At 45.1% G+C, this 24,223-nt stretch overlaps 1 long non-coding RNA gene across 1 annotated transcript; it reads left to right on the top strand.

Annotated features, from left to right (window-relative positions):
• LOC102158774 lies at positions 1,976–23,840 on the top strand. Its single transcript, XR_298235.3, has 3 exons — positions 1,976–2,185; positions 21,546–21,607; positions 23,420–23,840. It is a non-coding gene; the product is annotated as an uncharacterized LOC102158774 (long non-coding RNA).

The raw sequence follows: 24,223 nt of genomic DNA, 5'->3' as shown, positions 1-24,223 counted from the left end.
AGGTTACCAGGGGCTGGGAGAAAGTCTGGGGAGAAAGAAGAGTGGAGAGTTATTGTTGATAGGTACAGATTTTTGCTGGGGATGATGAAAAACTTTTAGGTATAGATAGTGGTAATGGTTACAAAATACTTTGAACATATTTAATATCACTCAACTGCACACTTAAAAATGGTTAAAATGGGGAGTTCACTTCATAGCTCCTTGATCAACGAACCCAACTAGGATCCCGCGTTACTGTGGCTGTGGCCGTGGCCGGCAGCTGTAGCTCCTATTCCACCCCTAGCCTGGGAACCTCCATAAGCCAAGGTTTGGCCCTAAAAAGCAAAAAAAAAAAAAAAAAAAGTTAAAACAGGAAATTCTACCTTATGCACAATTTACCACAATCTTTAAAAAAATTTCCCTGATCTACACACCACAGGAGATACAGCAAAGTAGTTGTTTTAAGCCCCTAGTTTTGGAGTCATTTGTTAAGCAACAGCAAACCAGAACAAAATATGTTTAAGAAAATATTCAGCAAAAAATGTACAGAACACCACCCAAAACTCTACTGGTGGAAACTGAGTAAGATTTGAATAAGATGGGAGATAAATTAGTCAGAGATCTCTAGTCCAGACCTTGAGAGAAACTGAAAGTCCTGTCACTTCCTCCCTCTTCTCTTCTTTTGGGGTCAGTCCACAAAATCTCTCCTTCATTGGTCTTTAGAACCTTCCCCACCCCACCTCTCCCCCAACCTCTCCCCCAACACCTGCCGGTGTCATTCCCTTCTGCTCTGCTCACCAACACACCTGTCACCCAGGACATCATTTGTACCAAGGGATGATTGCCCCACTACAATCTTTATCAAACTCCTAAATAAAATAAACACTTATAATGATGCCCTCATAGAAATGAAATAAAGACATCTTTAGAAAAAGTTGCTCTTTTTATTAAGCTGTAAAAAACAGTGTTCTTGGAGTTCCCGTCGTGGCACAGTGGCTAACGAATCCGACTAGGAACCATGAGGTTGCAGGTTCGATCCCTGGCCTTGCTCAGTGGATCAACAATCGGGCGTTGCCCTGAGCTGTGGTGTAGGCCGCAGATGCAGCTGGGATCCAGCATTTGCTGTGGCTCTGGCTTAGGCCAGTAGCTACAGCTCCGATTCGACCCCTAGCCTGGGAACTCCATATGCCGCGGGAGCGGCCCTAGAAAAGGCAAAAAGAGGAAAAACAAAACAGTGTTCTTACTAGACACGAAGCAAGTCTGTAGGTGCTTCATTCCCACACCACAGACCACCCTCTTCCAAACAGATTGCTGCCTAGTCCCCTCTTTTCAGAAATTCGAGCAGCCTTACTTATTATTGACACAAGGCAGATGAAGGACCCTTTAGCCAAGGCTGTTCCACCTCCCCTGGAGGTGCCAGGCTGTCAGAAGCCCTCCCTTGGCTGATGGCAGTACCCACCCCCACCCCACCCCTGCCTTCTGCTCAGAGGCTCAGGGAGCTAAGGGAGATCTTGCCAGAACCTCTTGGTTACACTCTGGGGCGGGGCGAGGCGGGGGTGGGGGTGCTGTTTGCCTGGCTGACCCAGATGCCAGGTTTAGTCCATGGCTTCCCCAAGCCCAGATGCCACAGGTGGATCCGGGCAGGTCTAGGCAAGTGGGACTCTCAGGGCTGTTATTTTCCACTCCAGCATCATAAGAGTCTGATGACTCAGGTAGCAATGTCTTGAGTCAATACCGAACACGTGGGACGGAACTGAGCCGCAGGGGGCTCAGGATCAGCCATGGGGTAGAATGGAGTGGGACGCACCCCCAACGCCGGCCTCTACTGTACTCAGGGGTCCAGGGCCAAGTGGAGCAAAGAGCCAAGAGCGCCGCCCACGCGTGCGCACACCTGCCTCCCTGGTTATCCGCAGACGAACGCGGGGCCCCCGTGGAGCGGACGAGCGCCATCTGGCGGGAGGCCGTGGAGGCGTCCACAGAGAGCGTGACCTCGGGTAACTGATGTCACATTGAGTGTCCGCTCCGTGCCTGGCGGCGGCGGCGGCGGCGGCGTTACACAACTCGCGGGACGCCCCGGGGCGCCATTCTCACAGAATCCCAAGCGAAGTTACTCCTGAGGGTGAAACGTGCTTCGGTCCTGTCCCAGCCTGCTAGGGACCCACAAGCCAATGGAGAGAGGGCACTCCTGAGCTGGACGGTGGAAGAGGTGAGGGAAGAGAGAAAAGGCCTTCTGGACAAAGGGCATGGGCCCAGGGCAAAGGTTGCAGAGGGGCTTGGTATTTTGGGTCTGGTTAGAGCTTAAGTGCATGGGGATGGGGTTGGAAAAGGAGGGCGGGAGTAGCAGTGAAGGGTCCCTGGAGCCATGTGGGGAGTTAGGGCTTTATCCCAGGCCAGACATTTTAAACCTAAGTAGCTTGCAGATATATTGTTAGTTCAACACAGTGTTCTAAGAAATTTTGAGGTGGGGGAGTTCCCACTGTGACACAGTAGGTTTAAGGATCCCACTGCAGTGGCTGGGGTTGCTGGGGAGGTGGGTTCCATCCCCAGCTCAGGAGTGGTGGGGATGGCAGTAGGGTGGTGATGGAGTTGATGTGAGAGGGTTGTGGGGGGGCAGTGGGTTAAGGATCTGGCATTGCCAACAGCTCTGCCATGTAGGTCTCAGCTGCCACTGGGGATTCGATCCCTGGCCAGGAACTTCCCTATGCTGGGGGTGTGGCTGGAAAAAAAGAAGGAGAAGGAGAAAAAGAAGAAGAGGAAGAAGAAGAGGAAGAAGAAAAAGGAAAGAAAAAGAAGAAATAAAAAAGAAATTCTGAGTTGGAATGCCTTCAAGAGGAGCTAGTGTTCTCACCAGACCTTACCAGTCCCCACCACCCCCTGTAACTGAAGCTATGCCCAACTTCTCTTCATGCATCACTTCCCCAACCCTGATGCATGTGCCTTTAGGACCATGAAAAGCCATGGGGTTCTTAATAGGACACCTGGGAACTGGCAGAAGAGAGAGGCATGCCTGCCAGTGGCAAGAGGGGTGTGCCATCCACCTCCCTTGCCTCTTACTGGATGCTATGGGGGGGGGTGAGGTGCCTCCCCACCGTCGTCATTGTCACGGTATGAGGTGCCCAGGCTCCCAAGGAAAGGGAGCACAGCACTTACTGCAGGGTCAGCTTCGCGGTTCTTGCTTAGATTAATGCCACTTGAGCCACCCCCGTTTCAAAGATTGTTCCTGGCCCAGGACACCCCATTCTCTGGGGCTCTGTCCTCTCTCATGGAAACACTGGCTATTTTAGAGGGAGAGCAGACTTCACTCATGCATGTTTGGAGGGACACGAAGGAACTCAAACCACCAGCCTGTAGCAGCCACAAGCCCAGGTACACAGGGCAGGGTAGTGGCTACAGTGTGGACGACCGAAGACCTTAGAGGAGGGAAACCAGCGCCATCTGGTGTCCATTACTGGAGTGGCAACAAGAGAATTGGAACACATTTTTATATTTTGCTCTTTGTCTTGAGCAAAGCAGAAAAAATTCCAGAGTAGTGCGGTGTCTAAAGGCCACACCAGACCAGAACGAATTTAAAACATTCCTTCTGGCCACAGTTGACTTCCTCCATGTTCCCCAAATACTTCACACTGGAAGGAAGGTTGGGGCTGCAGGATCCTTTATGAGTTCTTTGCCTGGAAAAATCTTCCTTCTTTTTTTTTTTTTTTTTTTTTTGTCTTTTTGCCTTTTGAGGGCCGCTCCCACAGCATATGGAAGTTCTCAGGCTAGGGGTCGAATCGGAGCTGTAGCCACCTGTCTACGCCAGAGCCGCCTCAACGCTGGATCTGAGCCGCGTCTGCGATCTACACCACAGCTCACGGCAACGCCAGATCCTTAACCCACTGAGCAAGGCCAGGGATCGAACCTGCAACCTCATGGTTCCTAGTCGGATTCAGTAATCACTGAGCCACACAGGAACTCCGAAAAATCTTCCTTCTGCTTTGACTCAACTTCAGATTAAGCCTGGGCTCTTGAGAGGTGCGCTATCTTCCAGGGAGCTCCCTTACCAGATCCCTGCATGATTCTTGGTCAGGACTCTACAGCTTGTTTACCTTTAAGCTCGAGAAGCATTTAAGAGAAGTAGAAAGAGATGCAGCATTCCTGGAGGGGCTTTCAGAGGATCCTTAAAAGAGGGAGGTAATGCAGCCGTTGGGGCTTCAGCAGGGTCTCCTGTGGGTCTGTCTTCCTCCTTTCCAAAGCTGCCTTTCCACCCACATCACACACTTGTATTGGGCACCTCTCAACACAAGCCTGATCTGAATGGGTAGAGTCCCAAACCCAGACACCTGGGTCCTTTTGATCCTTTACTGCTGACCACCACTAGACGGGACTACAGATCTGAAAGCTTTTTGAGGAACGCAGGTCTGTGGCCAAAGACCTCTCCCCAAGCTCTTGGTAAAAGTTGCCACAGAGCTTAGATCTTTTTTTAATTAAGGATTATAAATTTGCATGGAATATTTGTGTTTGGTGCTCCTTGCAATTCTCTCCCTGGCCAATGTTTATTCTTTTTTAATTTGTTGCACTGGAAAAAAAATTTTTGGCTACACCCACAGCACATGGACGTTCCCAAGCCAGGGATGGAATTCCAGCCACAGCTGCAACCTCTGCCACAGCTGTGGCAATGCCAGATCCTTAACCCACTGAGCCACAGTGGAAACTCCTATAAGTATTTTTTAAAGTCACCTTAAATCTATTCTGCCATAAAGGGTGTGTACATATATATGTATGTGTACTCAGAGGCTGGCAAATAAGAGGTTGTTTGAATTCATGAGTAAGTGATTAGCAAGGGAATGAAATACCCAGATTGGAACAGGAGGGGACATAGGTGGATATGAGAGTTGTGTTCAGGTCACAAAAGGGGACAAACAGATGCAGCGGACAGTCAGAAAACAAAGCAAATGTTGGTGTCCAAAGGCTGCTTTGGCCAGGAGCTAATGGCAAAGTGGACAAGCACTGATAAGGTGCCAGCAGAAACAAAGGAACGGAGTCCACCAAGAATGTAGATAGAGGAGTTCCCGTCGTGGCGCAGTGGTTAACGAATCCAACTAGGAACCATGAGGTTGTGGGTTCGGTCCCTGCCCTTGCTCAGTGGGTTAACGATCCGGCGTTGCCGTGAGCTGTGGTGTAGGTTGCAGACGCGGCTCGGATCCCGCGTTGCTGTGGCTCTGGCGTAGGCCGGTGGCTACAGCTCCAATTCAACCCCTAGCCTGGGAACCTCCATATGCCGCGGGAGCGGCCCAAGAAATAGCAACAACACCAACAACAACAAAAAAGACAAAAGACAAAAAAAAAAAAAGAATGCAGATAGATTTCCTCCTCCCCACCCCCCAAAGTGGCAGCAAATGCTTTAAAAAAAAAAAAAAAAAGGAGTAAAAACATGCTGGGGTGATTTGCAGCAATATGAATATAAGTAGAGATTATCATACTATGGGAAGTCAGAAGGAGAGAGACAAGTACCACATGATATCACTCATATGTGAAGTCTAAAATAAGACACAAATGAACTCATCTATGGAACAGAAACAGACTTACAGACAAAAAGAACAGACTTGTGGTTGCTAAGGGCGGGGGAGGGGGGAGATAGAGGGATGGACTGGGAGTTTGGGGTTAGCAGGTATAAGCCATTGTCCACAGGAGGGATGGACAAGGTGCTACTGTGTAGCAGGGACAACTATAGTCAATGTCCTATGATAAGTTATAATGGAAAAGAATATAAAAAATTAGAGAGTTCCCTGATGGCACAGTGGGTTAAGGATTCAGTGTTCGTGGGTCGATGCTGTGGCTTAGGTTTGATCCCTGGCCCAGGAATTTCTGCATGCCCCCCGGCATGGCCAAAAAAGGGGGGGGAATGTATATATACGTATAACTGAATCATTTTGCTGTGTGGCAGAAATTAAAACAACATTGTCAATAAACTATACTTTGAAAAAATTTTTTCTGGAATTCTCGTTGGGTGCAGTGGAAACGAACCCGACTAGTATCCATGAGGATGCGGGTTCGATCCCTGGCCTCTCTCAGGGAGGTGCCGTGAGCTGTGGTGTAGGTCGCAGACATAGCTTAGATCCCATGTTGCTGTGGCTGTGGTGTAGGCCAGCACCTGTAGCTCCGATTGGACTGGGAACCTCCATATGCTGCAGGTGTGGCCCTAAAAATAAAAGAAAAATTACCAAAGATCCATGAGCAAAACGAAGCAACAAACATAAAAACTGATTTTTTTTTTTTTTAAGAGCTGCATACTAATGTGTGTAGGAATGGACTGATGTCTGGCATTTGCATTAAACTACTTTAGCAGAGACCAAAATAAGAGAAATGAAAAGGTGGGACAGATAGACAAAACAAATGCAGGGAGAGGCTCATGTACTGAATCTGAGCAATGAGTGTATGGGGATTTTTTTCTGTTCTCTGTTATTTCACATATGTTTGAGTGTTTTCATTGAAAAATACGAAGTCTTCCAGTTTCAGCTACAATGTGCAGACAGCTTGGAAATTGTCATCCCCATCCTCACAACAAGAAAAATCTAAAACAAACTGAAAATTAACAATTTTTCTTAGATCCATCAAAAAATTGAGGATGGGGATTTTCCTTCCTGGCTCAGCAGAAATGAATCTGACTGGTATCCATGAAGATGTGGGTTTGATCCCTGGCTTGGCTCAGTAGGTAAAGGATCCAGCATTGCCATGAGCTGTGGTGTAGGTCACAGATGCAGCTCAGATCCCAAGTTGCTGTGGCTGTGGTGAAGGACAGCAGCTGCTGCTCCGATTAGACCTGTAGCCTGGGAACCTCCATGTGCTGCGGGTATGGCCCTAAAAAGACAAAAAAAAAAAAAAAAAAAAAAAAAAATTTGAGGACAGGTAGGGCTAATCTCCATGATGAAAGGCAAGCAGAAACCTTCAAAGTCAAGCAGAGGCTGCTGGAGCCAGACACTGTAGGAAACCAGCAGTTATTTTGATGTATGCCTGGAAGCCAAGTGTGGACTAGTTTGAGGGAAGAAGCCCCTGCTCCAATCTTGGGGCCCACACATTTTCATGGGTTTTTACCACCAGGAACCCCATGTGGTTCTCACACTAAAGATTCAGGAAAAATCTCATGTTTTATGGAGGGAGAGGGGAAGAGTAACCATTGTGAAATAACCCCAATCATTCTCCATTACCAATGCCCGCCCACTTAAAGCAACCCTTAAACAACCATGATTTGACGCCTAGCCTGGAAGCTTCCATGAGCTGAGGGTGTGGCCTTAAAAAATAAGTAAATAAATAAATAAACAAACAAACCTGACAAAACCAAATGCTGGTGAGAATGCAGAGTGACAAAAACTCTCATTGACTGCTGGTGGGAATGCAAAAGGTACAGCCTCTTTGGAGATCATTTGACAGTTTCTTACAAAACTAAACATAGGGAGTTCCCATTGTGGCTCAGAGGTAACAAATCCGACTAGTATCCATGAGAATGCAGCTTCAATTGCTGGTCTGGCTTGGGTTAAGGATCTGGTGTTGCCATGAGCTGTGGTGTAGCTCATGGATGCAGCTGGATCTGGTGTTGCTGTGGCTGCGGTATAGGCCAGCGGCTTCAGCTCTGATTCGATCCCTAAACTCTTGCCTGGAACTTTCACATGCCATGGGTGCGGCCCTAAAAAAAAACACAACAACAACAAAAAAACTAAACATAGTCTTACTAGGTGATCCGGCAGTTACACTCTTAGGTATTGACTCAATTGAGTTGAAAACTTCTCTGTACACAAAAACCTGTACCACAGGCACAGCAATGTGGGATCCGAGCCACGTCTGTGACCTACACCATAGCTCATGGCAATGGCAAATCATTTAACCCACTGATGCAGGCCAGGGATCAAACCCGCATCCTCATGGAAACTATCGGGCTGTGACCACCGAGCCACAATGGGAATTTCCAAAAATTACATTTCTTGTGCAGCTAAGTTTGTGGGTTAGGATTCACACCCACAAAGACCAGCTGAACCTGCCTTGTTCCAGCCTTGGGGCTAAAGATGATCTCTCCCATTTACTGCTCTTCAGCACTCCTTTCTCATCAAAAGCATCCATTATAACTTTCAAAAATTCCTCAGAGAAAAGAAAAAAATATCTTTTCAAGAACAGCCCTTTAATGCTTTCTCCCTTGAAATAGGGTGTGTAGCCACAGAGTCAGAGGTGCCTGTTAAACCAGCATCTGAAATGCCTTCCTGGGACTTCTTCTCGTGGCTCAGTGGTTAGTGAACCTGACTAGCATCCATGAGGACATGGGTTCCATCGCTGGCCTTGCTCAGTGGGTTAAGGATCCGGCGTTGCCCTGAGCTATGTTGTAGGTTGTAGATGTGGCTCGGGTCCCATGTTGCTGTGGGGTAGGCACAGTTCTGATTGGACTCCTAGCCTGGGAACCTCCATATGCCACAAGTGCAGCCCTAAAAGATCAAAAGACCAAAAAAAAAAAAAAAAAGAAAAAAAGGTTTCCTGGATCACACCTTCTACCCAGGAGCAGCAGTTCTTCCAAATGACATTCTGATATGCAAAAAGAGTGGAGAAGGAAAATTAGTTAAACACCTTTGCTATCTTTGGTAACAAGATGGTCTGAACAGATTGCTACAGAATGCAGAAGCTTCTAGGTGTGGACAGATCTACCCACCCTCATCCCACCCCATCCCACACCCATTCCCAGCCTCCCTTTCACACCTGGTACTTGAAATGTGACTTAATTATCAAACTTTCCTTACCCTGAATACAACCCTGATTGTAGATTATATAATAATTGTATATACTTACATATCATTATGTATATCATTATATGTGTAATAATTTCATTATATATAATTACATATTATATATAATGATTCTATATATTATATATTATAATAAATGTAACGATTGTACTTACTGTCTTTTGAGTGGATGGAAAAACAGAAACATGGGATAAAAACCTCAATGTAATGTGGAATAGTTAACTTTAATTGGGTGATTACTATGCGCTAGTTTTTCCATTGATTAACTCTTTTAGTCCTCACAATCCTATGAGAGAGGTGCCATTATTATCCCAATTTTTAAAATTAAGGACACCGAGGCACAGAGAGGTTAAGTAATTTGTTAAGCGAGGTCACACTCAGGAATCTGACACCAGAGGCCATACTCCTAAGGACTGTGGTTCACTGCCTCCCCTTGTGTGGGTTTCACTGAATGACATTTATTTACATTATTTACTCTTAATATAGTACCACACATTAGATGTCATCCCTGATTTTCCTTTTGTTTGTTTGTTTGTTTTTGTCTTTTCTAGGGCCGCACCCGTGACATGTGGAGGTTCCCAGGCTAGGGGTCTAATCAGAGCTGTAGCCGCTGGCCTACACCACAGCCACAGCAACTCAGGATCCAAGCCGCATCTACAACCTACACCACAGCTCATGGCAATGCCGGATCCTTGACCCACTGAGCGAGGCCAGGGATCGAACCCGCAACCTCATGGTTCATAGTTGGATTCATTAGCCAGTGAGCCATGATGGGAACTCCTGATTTTCTTTTTCCTTTTTTTTTTTTTTTTCTTTTTCTTTTTTTTTTTGCTGTCTCTGGCATACGGATTTCCCCACCCAGGGATCAGATCAGAGCTGCAGTTTCGACCTATGCTGCAGGTGCAGATGCCAGATCCTTTAACCCACTGAGATCAGGGATCAAACCTTCATCCTGGCACTGCAGAGACAATGCCCATCCCATTTCACCACAGTGGGAACTCCCCCAATTTCCTAATGAGAAAAATGTGGCCCAGAAAGGTTCAGTGATTTTTTTTCCCCCAAGGCACCCAACTATTAATCTGTAGAGATGGAATTCCATTTTCAGGGACTTTCCCATCACACCACTAGAATGCAAGGGCAATGAGGGCAGAGTTTTGTTTTGTTTTTTTTCTTTTGCTCATTGCTGTTTCCCCAGCACTGAAGCAGTGACCAGCACAAAGCAAATACTCAGTATATATGTGTCGAATAAATGGATGCCTCCACTGCTATGAAGGCAGAGATAAGAAGCAATTACTGTCAGGAGATCAGAATTATGCATTCAGCAAGTTCCCAGTGTGACTCAGAGGTAACAAACACAGCTAGTACTCATGAGGTTGTGGATTCCATCCCTGGCCTCCTCAGTGGGTTAAGCATCCGCTGTTGCCATGAGCTGCTGTGTTGGTCACAGACGTGTCTCAGATCCCATATTGTTGTAAGCTGGAAGCTGCAGCTCTGACTCCATGCCTAGCCTGGGAACTTTCATATGCTGCAGGTGTGGCCCTAAAAAGCAAAAAAAAAAAAAAAAAATTATGCCTTCATGCAGACAGGTTTGGTTTCATTGTGCGACATCCAGGAATCTCCCACATCATTTACAACTCAGACTCTTCAACTTACGTATGAGGGAGAATTATGTGATATGCACCTACCCATCTAACTTCTATGTTGTTCCAGAAAGGGTTTAAGGTGGTTTATAGGCTTAGAACCAAAGAGAAATTAACTGAGGACATTCCCTGTGGCTCAGCAGTTCAAGGATCCAGCATTGTCACTGCTGTGGCTCAGATCCCTGCTGTGGCACAGGTTCAATCCCTGGCCCAAAGAATTTTCACATGCCACAGGCACAGGAAAAAAAAAAAAAAACCGAGGCAAAAATAAGATGGAGCCAAAGTGAAGCCCAGAATGGGGCTGAAGGATTCAGAGCTTAAGAAACTCAATTCTTGCTAGGTGGGCTTTGTATGATGCTCCAGGCTTCCTAGCATCCTGTGTGAAAAGAAATATCTGATTAGTTATACAATTTGCAATGTCTGTTAATATAAAGGCAAACTCCTGAATCCAAAGAAATATAGCTATTCTTAGTCCCAAGACCAGAAAAACCTCTATCCTGGAGTTTCTCATGAAGATGACTTGTGTATGAGATTTACTAGAAACTCAAAAAATGAAACCAAACAAGGAGGGTCCTAGGGTAAAAACCTAACTGAGCCTTTACATAATGTAACAGAGCTTATAGCTCAATCCACTGGATTACATGCTAAGAAACAAGTGGTGATGAGAGTGATGGCGTTGGTGTTGGTGATTACGGTGGTGGGAATGGTGGTAGCAAAGACGATGAGGATAGTGGTGATAGAGGTGGTGGTGCTGGTGGAGGTGGCAGTGATGGTGGTGGTGGAAGTGGTGGTGGTGGAGGTGGTAGTGGTGGGAGTAGGGGTGATGGTGGGGTATTGGTGACAGGAATGGTGCTGGTGAGGGTAATGCTGGTGATAGTGATGGTAGTGGATGCAGGGGATGGCAGGGTGGCAGGGATTATAGAGGTGGTGGGAGGTGGTGGTGGAAGTGGTGGTGGTGATATTGGTAGTAGGAATGGTGAGGGTAATGCTGGTGATAGTGACGGTGGTAATGGCAGGGATCATAGAGTGGAGGTGTTGGTAGGGATGATGGTGGTTTGGAGAGTGCAGGAAATGGGCAGTAGAACTAAAGCAAATGTACACTGCTGCCCCATTTCTACGAAGTTGGGCTGTGTAGAAGAAAACACATACCATTAAGGAGACTAATCCTAGGATTTCCAGGCACTGACCATCAGCCAAGGGAAAGCACAAAGGGGACCTAGCTCTTCTCCAAGGCAATACCTGCTGGAAGAGCCAGGATTCTCCGCAGAAGGTAGTTTTACATTCCTGTAAAGCAGAGGAGGCCTCAAAGTGCTACTCTAAGGACTTGGCTGAAATGGTTTTCATCAAAATGTACCAAGGTGGTTGAACTCTGCTGCCCTGGCCAAAATTAACATCCGTTCAACCCTGCGGGAACCACTGGCCAGCCCCGCTTTGAGCAATGCTGCCCCCTAGTGCCCCTCTCCACCCCAAGGTGTTTGCGGAACTCCTGCAAGATGGCATGGAAAGTAATTCAAATGTTTAGGTCAGGGGTCAGCCACCTGTTAAGGGACAGACAGCAGACGAGGACACATGGTCTCTATCCCAATGACTCACCTCTGCAGCTGTAGGGCAGAAGCCACCGACACTACGTAAATGAACAAGTGTGGCTGTGTTCCCATAAAACTGTATTTATGAACACATATTTAACTTGTATATAATTTTCACAAATTCTGCAATATTATTCTTCCTTTGATGTTTATTCAACCCTTAAAAATGTAAAAACCAGAGTTCCCACTGTGATGGTGATGCATAGGGTTAAGGATCCAGTGTTGCTGCAGTTGCAGCTCGGATTTGATCCCCAGACCAGGAACTTCCGTATGTTGCGGTTGTGGCCAAAAAAAAAAAAAAGAAGAAGTAAAAACCATTCCAACCTTGCAGGTCCTCTAAAAACAAGTAGCAGATTGGATTTGGCCAGCAAGCCAGAGTTTGCCAACCTCTGGCTTAAGGTGCCAGTTTTGGGTTAGTTGTTTTCTTTTGTTTTGTTTGCCACGCCTTCAGCATGCAGAAGTTCCTAGGCCAGGGATTGAACTCTCTCCAGAGCTGCGACCCAAGCTACAGCAGTAACAATGCCAGATCCTCAACCCACTGAGCCACCAGGGAACTCCAGAGTGCCAGTTTTAAACCAGTCAAGAGTTGGGGAACATCTACTGGAGATTACAGCTTGAGTTTTAGATTCATGGAAATGTGGGCCCTTCATTCTGGTGACACTTCTGCCCCTTGGGCCCACTTCTATCTATTTCAGTGTGAGAGGCATCTTTTCACCTGTGAGAGAAAGCTGGTCTTTCTACACTCTGCAGCAGAGGCTGTGCTTCCAGAGCTTTCCATTCTGAAGCTGGCCCAGATTGTTAGGAAGGACATTATTGAGAAGAGGAAGAAGGGAGGGTAGAATACAGCTCCCAGGAGCCCCCCCTGGAGGCTCTTAACTGCTTTGCTCCTATTGCTGCTGGCTATTCTGATGGTGTTAATATGTGAGCAGAGGAAAGAATCAGGTTCTAACTTCAGGGGGCAGATGTCGGAAAGGCACTGGCCCATAGGCTTGGGGTGGAAGCCATGAAAATGCCAGCTCCTAGCCTTGATTTTACATTCTTTCTCTAATGCCTGTTATCATGTTATCATATTCTTTTTTTTTTTTTAATCTTTTTAGGGCTACGCTCATAGCATATGGAGGTTCCCAGGCTAAGGGTTGAGTCAGAGCTGCAGCCGCCAGCCTATGCCAAAGCCACAGCAACGCCAGATCCGAGCTGTGTCTGCGACCTACACCACAGCTCACAGAACCACCAGATCCTTAACACACTGAGTGAGGCCAGGGATCAAACCCAAAACCTTATGGTTCCTAGTCGGGTTCATTTCCGCTGCACCAGGACGGGAACTCCTGTTATCATATTCTTAACGACGACTGTGTCAACATATAACATGGAAAATATAAATAAGGAGGGAAAAAGAGGGAGTTTCTGTTGTGGCTCAGCAGGTTAAGAACCTGACATAATGTCCGTGAGGATACAGGTTCAATCCCTGGCCTTGCTCAGTGGGTTAAGGATCCAGAGTTGCCTCAACCTGCAGTGTAGTTCACAGATATAGCTCACTTCTGGCGTGGCTGTATATCTCTGGTAAGATGGCAGGATTATGGGTGGCTTGTTTTTTTTGTTTGTTTGAAGTATACTTGATTTACAATGTTTCAGGTGTATAGCAAAATGATTCAGTGATGCAAATATATATGTATATATATATTCTTTTTAAAATTCTTTTCCATCATAGCTTATTATAAAATATTGAATATAGTGCCTTGTGCTCTACAGTAGGTCTTTGTTGTTTATCTATTTTATATACAGCAGTGTGTATCTGTTAATCCCAAATTCTCAATTTACCCCTCCCTCCACTTTCCCTTTGGTAATCATAAGTTTATTTTCTATGTCTAAGTCTATTTTGGTTTTATAAACAAGTTCATTTGTATCATTTTTTAAGATTCCGCATATAAGCCATATCATATATTTGTCTTTCTCTGTCAGACTTACTTTACTAAGTATGATAAGCTCTAGGTCCATCCATGTTGCTGCAAATGACATTATTTCATTCTTTTTTATGGTCAAGTAAAATATATTTATATTTAAACAAATACAAATAAATATATGCATATAAATATAAAATATATATGTACCACATTCATCTGTCGATGGACATTTAGATTGCTACCATGTCTTGGCTATTGTAAATAGTGCTGCTATGAGTATTGGGATGCCTGTACCTTTTTTAATTAGAGTTTTCATCTTTTTTGAATATATGCCCAGAAGTGAGATTGCTAGATCATACGGTAGTTCTCTTTTTAGCTTTTCAAGGACCCTCCATACTGTTCTCCATAGTGGCTACACCGAGTTAAATTCCCACTAACAGTGTAGAAGGGTTCCCTTTTCTCTACACCCTCTCCAATACTCGTTATTTGTAGACTTTTTGATGATGGCCGATGTGAGGTGGTACTTCATTGTAGTTTTAATCTTCATTGGGTGGCTTTCATTTTCTCATTTGTGCCTTTTGAGGTATTCCAAATATTTACAAAAGTAAATAGAATACCCACTGGCTGGGTATCATTTTTTTTAATAGGTAATAACAAGCATTGACGAGGATATGGAGAAATTGGAACCCTCATACACCACTGATGGGGTTGTAAAATGGTATAGCCCCTTTGAAAATAGTCTAGCAGGCCCTCAAATGGTTAAATAGAGAGTTACTATGATACCCAGAGATTCTACTCCCAGGTATATTCCCAAGATAAATAAAAACATATGTCCACCTAAAAACATGTACATAATGAATGCTTAAACAAAATTTGGTGTATATGTACAATGAAGTATTATTCAGCCTTTAAAAAGGGATGACGGAGTTCCTGTCATGGCGCAGTGGTTAACGAATCCGACGAGGAACCATGAGGTTGCGGGTTCGATCCCTGCCCTTGCTCAGTGGGTTGACGATCCGGCGTTGCCGTGAGACTGTGGTGTAGGTTGCAGATGTGGCTCGGATCCCGTGTTGCTGTGGCTCTGGTGTAGGCCGGTGGCTACAGCTCTGATTAGACCCCTAGCCTGGGAACCTCCATATGCTTCGGGAGCAGCCCTAGAAAAGGCTAAATAAATAAATAAATAAATAAGGAATGAAATTCTGATATTGGCTACAGTATGAATGAAACTTGAAGATATTATGTGAAATAAAATGTTATTCACAAAAGGATAACTATTGTATGATTCTATTTATGTGAGGGACTAAGAATAGTCAAACGCATAGAGATCTAAAGTTTAATGGGTAGAGTTTCAGTTGGGGAACATAAAAAACATTCTGGAGATGGGTAGTGGTGGTGGTTGTCCAACAATATGAAGGTACTCACTGCTCCTGCACTGTACACTTAGAAATTATTAAAATGGCAGATTTTATGTTTATGTAATTTTTACCATAATTTAAAAAATAATTACCAAAAATTTCTTAAAGAAGTGGAAATAAAACAAATATTGTTCTGGGAGTTCCCACTGTGGTGCAGTAGGTTATTAATCTGGCTTCTTGATGTGAAGGCACCAGTTCAGTCCCTGGACCAGGGCAGTGGATTAAGGATTCGAAGTAAGTTGCTGCAGCTGGGATGTAGGTCGTAACTCCAGCTTGGATTTGATCACCGGCGTGGGAACTTTCATATGCCGTGAGTGCAGCCAGGGGAGGGGAAGGGACAGTTCTATAAAGTAAGCAAATTATTCTATCCATTTACTAAAATATTCTGCAGTTGGAGTTCCCGTCCTGGTGCAACGGAAAAGAATCCGACTAGGAACCAGGAGGTGGGGGGTTCGATCCCTGGCCTCGCTCAGTGGGTTAAGGATCCGGTGCTGCCATGAGCTGTGGTGTAGTTTGCAGACACGGCTCAGATCTGGCATTGCTGTGGCTGTGGCATAGGCTGGGAGCTATAGCTCCAATTTAAACCTTGGCATGGAAACCTCTATATGCCCCAGGTACAGCCCTAAAAAGCAAAAAATAATAATAATAAAATAAAATATTCTACAGTAATTTTAAATGGCAATTTTTTAAATTTATTTATTTATTTATTTATTTTTGTCTTTTTGTCTTTTCTGGGGCTGTTCCTGCGGCATATGGAGGTTCCCAGGCTAGGGATCTAATTGGAGCTGTAACCACCAGCCTTCACCAGAGCCACAGCAACGCAGGATCCGAGCCATGTCTGCAACCTACACCACAACTCACGGCAATGCCGGATCCTTAACCCACTGAGCAAGGCCAGGGACCGAACCCACAACCTCATGGTTCCTAGTCAGATTCATTAACCACTGCGCCATGAAGGGCACTCCCAAATTTTATGTTTATGTATATTTTACCATAATTTTTTGTTACCAAAAATTGTAAAAGTAGGAAAAAATACAGTTCTATAAGTATAAGCAAATTATTTTATGTATTTAATAAAATATTCTGCAATAGACAGATGGCCAGAAAAATATGTGAAAAGATGCTCAACATAGCTAATGATTAAAGAAATGCAAATCAAAACTACAATGAGGTATCACTTCACACCAGTCAGAACAGCCATCATCAAAAAGTCCACAATAAATTCTAGAGAGGATATAGAGAAAAAGGGAACTTTCCTACACTACTGGAGTGAATGTACGTTAGTGCAAACACTGTGGAAAGCAGTGTAGAAGTTCCTTAAAAAACTGAATATAGGGAATTACCTGGTAACACAGTGAGTTAAGTATCCAGCATTGTCACAGCTGTCACTTGGGTTAAACCCCTGGCTCAGGAATTTCCACATGCCATGGGAGTGGCCAGAAAAAAAAAAAAAAAGCCTAAATATCGAACTACCACATGACCCAACAATCCCACTCCTGGGCATCTATCCAGAGAAAGCCATAATTCAAAAGGATACATGCACCCCACTGTTCATTGAAGCATTATTTACAATAGCCAAGACGTGGAAGCAACCCAAATGTCCATCAACAAAGGACTGGATAAAGAAGATGTGGTACATATATACAAGGGAATATTACTCAGTCATAAAAAAGAATGAAATAATGCCATCTGCAGCAACACGGATGGACCTGGAGGTTATCATACTAAGTGAAGTATGTCAGACAAAGAAAGATAAATATCATATCAGATATTTCATTAATATGTGAAATCTAATAAAATATGGTACAAGAGAACTTTTTCACAAAACAGACTCAAAGATTTCAAAGCCAAACTTATGGTCACCACAGGGGAAATGGTGGGGGGAGGGATAAATAGTGGGTTGGGATTGACATATACACACTATTACATGCAAAATTGATCAGTAACAAGGATGGTTCAGGGAAATCTATTCAAAACTCTGTGATAGCCTGTATGGGGAAAGAATCTAGAAAAAATGGATATATATGTATACATATGGCTGATTCACTTTGGTTCACCTGAAACTAACACAACATTATAAGTCACTTATACGCCAATAAAATTTATTTTAAAAAATAAAAAGGGAGTTCTCATTCTGGCTCAGCAAGTTAAAAACCCATCTAGTATCCATGAGGATGCTGGTTCAATCCCTGGCCTCACTCACTGGGTTAAGAACGTAGCTTTGCTGAAAGCTGTGGTGTAGGTCATAGATGCAGCTCAGATCTGGTGTGGCTGTGGCTGTGGCATAGGCTGGCAGCTGCAGCTCTGATTCAACCCCTAGCCTGGGAACTTCCATATGCCGCAGGTTCTGCCCAAATAAATAAATAAATAAAATATTATACAATAATTTAAAATGGTTAAACTGGTAAATTTTATATTATCTGTATTTTACCGCAATAAAAAAATTTGTACATGAGCATCCACAGCAGCACTATTCACAATAGTCAAAAGTAAAAGCAACCCAAATGTCCATCAACTGGTAAATAAACAAAATGTAGTATATCCAAACAATGAAATGATATTCGGCAATAAATGGAATAAAGCACTGATATGTGACACAACACTGATCAAACTCGAAGACATTGTGCTGAGTGAAAGACAGACACAAAGGCCATATGTTGCACAATTGTATTCATATGAAGTGACCAGAACACACAACCTGTAGGAAATGAAAGTGGTGCCTGGGGCTGCGGAATGTTTCTCCTGGGAGTAAATGTGGAGTTGCTGCTGGCTGAGTTTCTCGTGGGGATGATGGAAACATTCTGATTGCGGTAGTGGTTGCACAACTTTGTGAATATATTAAAAGCCATGAGTTGTACAATATAAACGGGCGAATTGTAGGGTATGTGAATTCTGTCTCAATACCACTGCTACCAAAAACAGTAAATGAGGGAAAAAGCAATCTAAAAAGGCATAAGCAATTTTAAATAGTTTTGAAATGCTACACAGTAGAGACACAGAGCAAATAGTACAAAAACAGCCAAGACAAATATTAAAACCATCCAAATTTCCAGGGCTGACCTCTCCTTGAGATGCCATATTCGTGCCTTTGGTTCCACAGGGCATGGGGGCAGGGGCTTGTCTGGTACAAGGTTTCTAAGGACAGAAGGCTTGTGTCACTCCAAAATGCATATGTTGAAATCCTAACCCCCAAGGTGATGGTATTAGCAGGTGGGGGCCTTTGGGAGGTGATTGGGTCAGGAGGGTGGAACCCTAATGAACGATATCAGTGCCTTATGAAGAAGACAACACAGGAGTTCCCACCGTGGTTCAGCATGTTAAGAACCTAGCTGGTATCCGTGAGGATGCAGGTTCGATCCCTGGCCTCGCTCAGTGAGCTAAGGATCTGGCATTGCCACAAGCTTCAGTGTAGGTCACAGTTGCAGCTCAGCTCCAATGTCGTGGTAGCTGTGGTGTGGGCCTCAGCTGCAGCTCCGGTTCCACCCCCACTAGCCTGAAAACTTCCATATGCTGCAGGTGAGGCTGTAAAAAGAAAAGGAAAGAAGGAAGGAAGAGTTCCCTAGCCCTTCCTCCAAGTGAGGACATAGCAAGACTCTCATCCATGAACGAAGAAGCAGGCCCTCAATAGACACTGAACCTGCCAGATCCATGAACCTGCACTTCCCAGCCTCCAGAATGGTAGGAGATAAATTTCCATGGTTTATAAGCTACCCAGTTTATATTATGTTCCAGCAGCCCGTAAGGACCAAGACAAAGGTCAAATATCATGCAGCCATCCTGAGGCAGTCCCAAACTGAAGGCTTCCTGCTGAGGAGCACTTGAGAAAACTGGCAAAAATACAGCAGCTTTCCTGGGAGAGAGCTTGTACCCAGAAGGCCTGCCCTGGATCAGGACATTCAAAATGTTTTAAGATGTATGGTAAAAAATCTCATGTAAAAAAAAAAGAAGAAGAAAAGCAAAGCCATGTACCCATAGGGGCTGAAGCAGGGAAGCAGCTGCCTCCTGTATAAAGTATGGATCTCACAGCTTCTACAGTGCCTCCCACTGCCACTGTTGCCTGACTCCCAGGTGGCTCCTCACATCTGCTTTACCTGCCTGTCCCTTAAGGTACACCCCAATCCCCCACCTAAGGTTTCTAAGGAGAGTCGGCACCTCAACTCTCCTCTTTGGTTTTCAAGAGAAAGAGAGAGAGATCACTGTGTCGCTTCTTTTTGCCTTTAAAAGGTGTTCTGCAGAGTTCCTGTTGCGGCTCGGCGGGTTAAGAACCCAACTAATATCCATGAAGGTGTGGGTTCGATCCCTGGCCTTTCTCAGTGGGTTAAGGATCTTGTGTTGCCATATCTGTGCTGTAGGTTGCAGATGTGGCTCAGATCTGGCATTGCTGTGGCTGTGGTGTAGGCCAGCAGCTACAGCTCTGCTTCAGCCCCTAGCCTGGGAACTTCCATATGCCACAGGTGATGCCCTAAAGAAGCAAAATATAAATAAATAAATAAATTAATGTTCTGCAATTCTTGGCTAAATTTAAAATGTGAATCAGAAAAGACACAGTGAGGCAAGTGACAAAATCTCTCCCTGAAAGAAAAACAAGTCTGTGGAGTTCCGTCATAGTTCAGGGGTTAATGAATCCAACTAGGAACCATGAGGATGGGGGTTCAATCCCTGGCCTCTCTCAGTGTGTTAAGGATCCAGCGTTGCCGTGAGCTGTGGTGTAGGTCACAGACACAGCTCAGATCTGGTGTTGTTGCGGCTGTGGTGTAGACCAGCAGCTGTAGCTCCGAATTGACCCCTAGCCTGGGAATCTCCACGTGCCGTGGGTGCAGCCCTAGAAAAGACAAAAAGAAAAAAGAAAAACAAGTCTAGATTTAGAAACTACCAGGAGCTGGGTTCTCAAGCCACCGTGGCCTTGAACTCCTTAATAAAGGAGACCATCAGCAAGGATTTAGGAGGTACTTGGACCCACATTTGTGGTGGCTGTGTGGCTGTTACACTTTGGTTTCAGTTTTAAGCACATGGCTTTAAAGGGGACTTTCCAGGAAGAGTTGATGCCTGGAACAGCCCCAGAGCACGGAGCAAACCCAGCGGAATTCAAATGGCTACAGCTGGCGAGCAACGCGCTTGAGATCCTGGATTGTCCACACAGTTGCCAGCTGCTGGAACCAGCCAGGGGCCCATCAGGTCAGAGATTCAGGACCTGACACCGACCAAACCATGGGGTTTGTGAAAGCACAAAGCCTTTCCTGGGCAGTGGAAAAGGAAATGAAAGTTAACTAGGTTGAGCAGCTACTGGTGACACTGCAAGTTCAGGCCATGTCAATGTGAAGAGAGATGGCCCAGGCGGCCTTTCTGGTGGAGGATAAAGGGATCTCTGTGATGGGATCAGCCAGGCAAACCCTCCCAGAGACACAAATCGCAATCCTCCTCCTTGGCCTCAGCTGTGGGGAGTACGCAGAGGGGTGCTTTAAAGAAGCATTAAATACATTAGACCTCAAATAGTAAAAAGTACACACTTAAATCACCCTTGGACATGCTATTCCTCTCCCCAGTGAAATTGTAAGTTTCCTTTGTTTCCCTCCAGAGCTAATCTACCTATATAAATAGGTATAGATAGATATATACATGTAGATATAGTTTTTCAGAGTTCCCGTCGTGGCTCAGTGGTAAACAAATCCGACTAGGAACCATGGGGTTGCAGGTTCGATCCCTGGCCTTGCTCAGTGGGTTAAGGGTCCTGCGTTGCCATGAGCTGTGGTGTAGGTCGCAGACGTGGCTCAGATCCCGCGTTGCTGTGGCTGTGGTATAGGCCAGCGGCTTCAGCTCCAATTAGACCCCCAGCCTGGGAACCTCCTTATGCCATGGGTGCGGCCCTAAAAAGACAAAAAAAATAGATATAATTTTTCCTTTTTTCTAAACAGGGCAGCATATTATAAATCGGTTCAAACACTTGCTATTTCACTTCTCGGTATATCATAGAGACTGTTCCAGATCAGCACATAACAGAGCTTCCTCTTCGATTTTACCATTGCATAGGCTTCCTTGGTGTGGTTAGACAATCTTTTTTATTAACATTGAACCTTAAAGTTATTTCCAGTCCTCACTATTACCAACAACACTGCAGTAGAAAAACCTGGTAATATGTAGTTTCTTACCTGCACCAGGGAAGGTACATTCCTGGAAGAGAAATTGCTGGAAAAATGTTGCTAGTTGTTGTTTAGTTTTCCTACATAAAATCTATGCCAACTGTACTCTCTCCTTTGCAATACAGGGCACGTGGTCCAGGCATGAATTCAGATGATTTCAACCCCACCGTGTTGAGAAACTGCACAGGTGGGTCTGCCCCAGGGGGAAAGGGCTGCTCCCTTTTGCCAAAGCTCTCCCTTTAGGCCTTTATTACTTATAGTCATCAGATTCAGGATGATCATTTGTTTAGTCAGTCTCCCCAGCTCTGGCCTGTGAACCCTGCAAACCTAAGACTGGACCTTTTCAACCTTTGTACCTCCAAAGTCTAGACCAGAGTAGTTGAACAATAAATATTTATAGATGACAGAACAAATTAATAAATTGGGGGTGTCCTGTCATGGCTCAGCAGGTTACAAACTTCACTAGTATCCACGAGGATTCGGGTTTGATCCCTGGCCTTGCTCCGTGGGTTAAGGATCTCGCATTGCTGTGGCTGTGGTGTAGACCTGCCTCTGCTGTTCTGATTCCACCCCTAGCCAGGGAACTTCCATATACTGCAGGTGTGGCCCTAAAAAGCAAAAAGAAAAAGAAAAAAAAAGAAAAAATTGGGCTCCTCGTTTCCATTTAGGAAAAAGAATTGGCAAATATAGAATAAGGACTAAGGCTGTAATAACCTTCAGAGATTTCTTGACTCTCTACAATTTTCCCATGTTGGGAAGTTTTGTCTTCTCATCTGTATTTCCCTGGAGAGATTAGCAATGAAATATCAAAACCAAAACCTTGCAGGCATCTAGGGTATTTTCTTTCTTTCTTTATCTCTTTCTTCCTTTTTTTGTCTTTTAGGGCTGCACCTGTGGCATATGGAAGTTCCCAGGCTAGGGGTCAAATTGGAGCTGTAGCTGCTAGCCTACACCACAGCCATAGAAAGGCCAGATTGGAGCCGCATCTGCAACCTACACCGCAGGTCCCAGCAACGCTGGATTCTCAACCCATTGAGTGAGGCCAGAGGTGGAACCAGCATCCTCATGGATGCTAGTCAGATTCTTAAGCGGCTGAGCCACAAAGGGAACTCCCATCTAGAGTATCTTGGCTCAGCCAGCAGGCATCATCACCCTTTGGAGCCACACTGACCACAAAGCCAGGATGTAGCTTCTGCCCAAGTCCCAGCCATGGCTCAGTGGTGCCATATGTTCACCAAACATAGAAGGATTCCCCAGGAGATGTAGGGTACCAGGCACTTTGCTGTCTGAGCTCCACCTGGGTGGGATTTCAGGGCATTGCCCTCCCACCCAAAGTGATTGTGCTTTGCTTCCCCAACACCCCAAGGAGTCATTCCTCCTAGGGCACAAGAACCTGTTGCTGGCCCTTGACCTCAGGGGTAGGTTCGGGAGCCAGAAAACAACCATAGAGTTGAACTTGCTGAGAACAGAAAGGCAGGAAGTGAGATTAAATCATCAGGGAATGAAATCAAGGTCCTACCATTGGTAGGCAGCCATGGCTAAAGTTAGATTTACTCCCTGGATTTTTCACTTATGTGAGTCAATAAACTCCCTTTTTGTTTAAACCGATGCATGCCAGGCTCTCAGTTATATGTAAGAAAGAGCCCTGATACAGGACTTCTCTGAGTAGAGAGCATGGATCACATGAGAAACTTTATTTCACAAACTGCCAGAGGCCAGAGCCATAGGTCTGAATATAGGTAAGAAGTTCCTTGTCAAGAGTAAGAGAAAAGATTCCTGAAATATATGGGTGCAACAAAGGCCCTAAGGAAAGTCAGTAAGAGTCATTCTAGGAGTTCCTGCTGTGGCACAGTGGATTAAGAATCTGACTGCAGAGTCTTGGGTCACTGCAGAGGTGTAGGTTCTACCCCCGAGCCCAGTGCCCTGGGTTAAAGGATTCGGTGTTACCGCAGCTGCCGCATATGTTGCAGCTGCAGCTCAGATTCCATCTCTGTTCCAGGAACTTCCATATGCCGAGGGTGTGGCTGTGAAAATAAATAAAGAAAAAAAGAGTCATTCTGCACAACACTGAGATTCAACAGATGAGCAGGACATGCAAGAAAACGAGGAATGGATCAGTCAAAAGCCATGCTTGAGGGTTGTCAGCCCAGCCCAGGAGTTGCGATGGGGGTGCTAGTCAACCCCTAGTACCATGAAAGATGATACATGTCATTGTTTTGTGTCACTACATAATAGATAACTGGGACAATCTTCTTTCCCTGATCTGCTTTCTTCTCATATCTCCTGTCTTAATTAATGCTTTTATCCTCAATCTGGAATGTCCACACAGCTGCCAGCAGCTGGAACCAAGCAGGTGACCATCAGATCAGAGACTCAGAACCTTATACAGACCAAACCCTGAGGTTTGTGAAAGCACAAAGCCTTTTGTAGGGGTGAGAAATACATATATATATATATATATATATATGCATTTTTTTTGTCTTTGTCTTTTGTGGGTCGCACCCACGGCATATGGAGGTTCCCAGGGTAGGGGTCGAATTGGAGCTATTGCTGCCGACCTACACCAGAGCCAGAGCAACTGGGGATCCAAGCCACGTCTGCGACCTACACCACAGCTCATGGCAACGCCAGATCCTTTACCCACTGAGCAAGGCCAAGGATCGAACCTGCAACCTCATGGTTCCTAGTTGGATTTGTTTCCGCTGTACCATGACAGGAAGTCCTACATATATATTTGGTTTGGTGTACATATATATATTTGAGTTCTGTCCCTTGGAATCTCCGGAGTAATGAGAGTGTCATT

Source organism: Sus scrofa, chromosome 3, assembly GCF_000003025.6.
Source record: "Sus scrofa isolate TJ Tabasco breed Duroc chromosome 3, Sscrofa11.1, whole genome shotgun sequence".
NCBI lineage: Eukaryota > Metazoa > Chordata > Mammalia > Artiodactyla > Suidae > Sus > Sus scrofa.
This window is presented reverse-complemented; position numbering and strand designations above follow the sequence as displayed.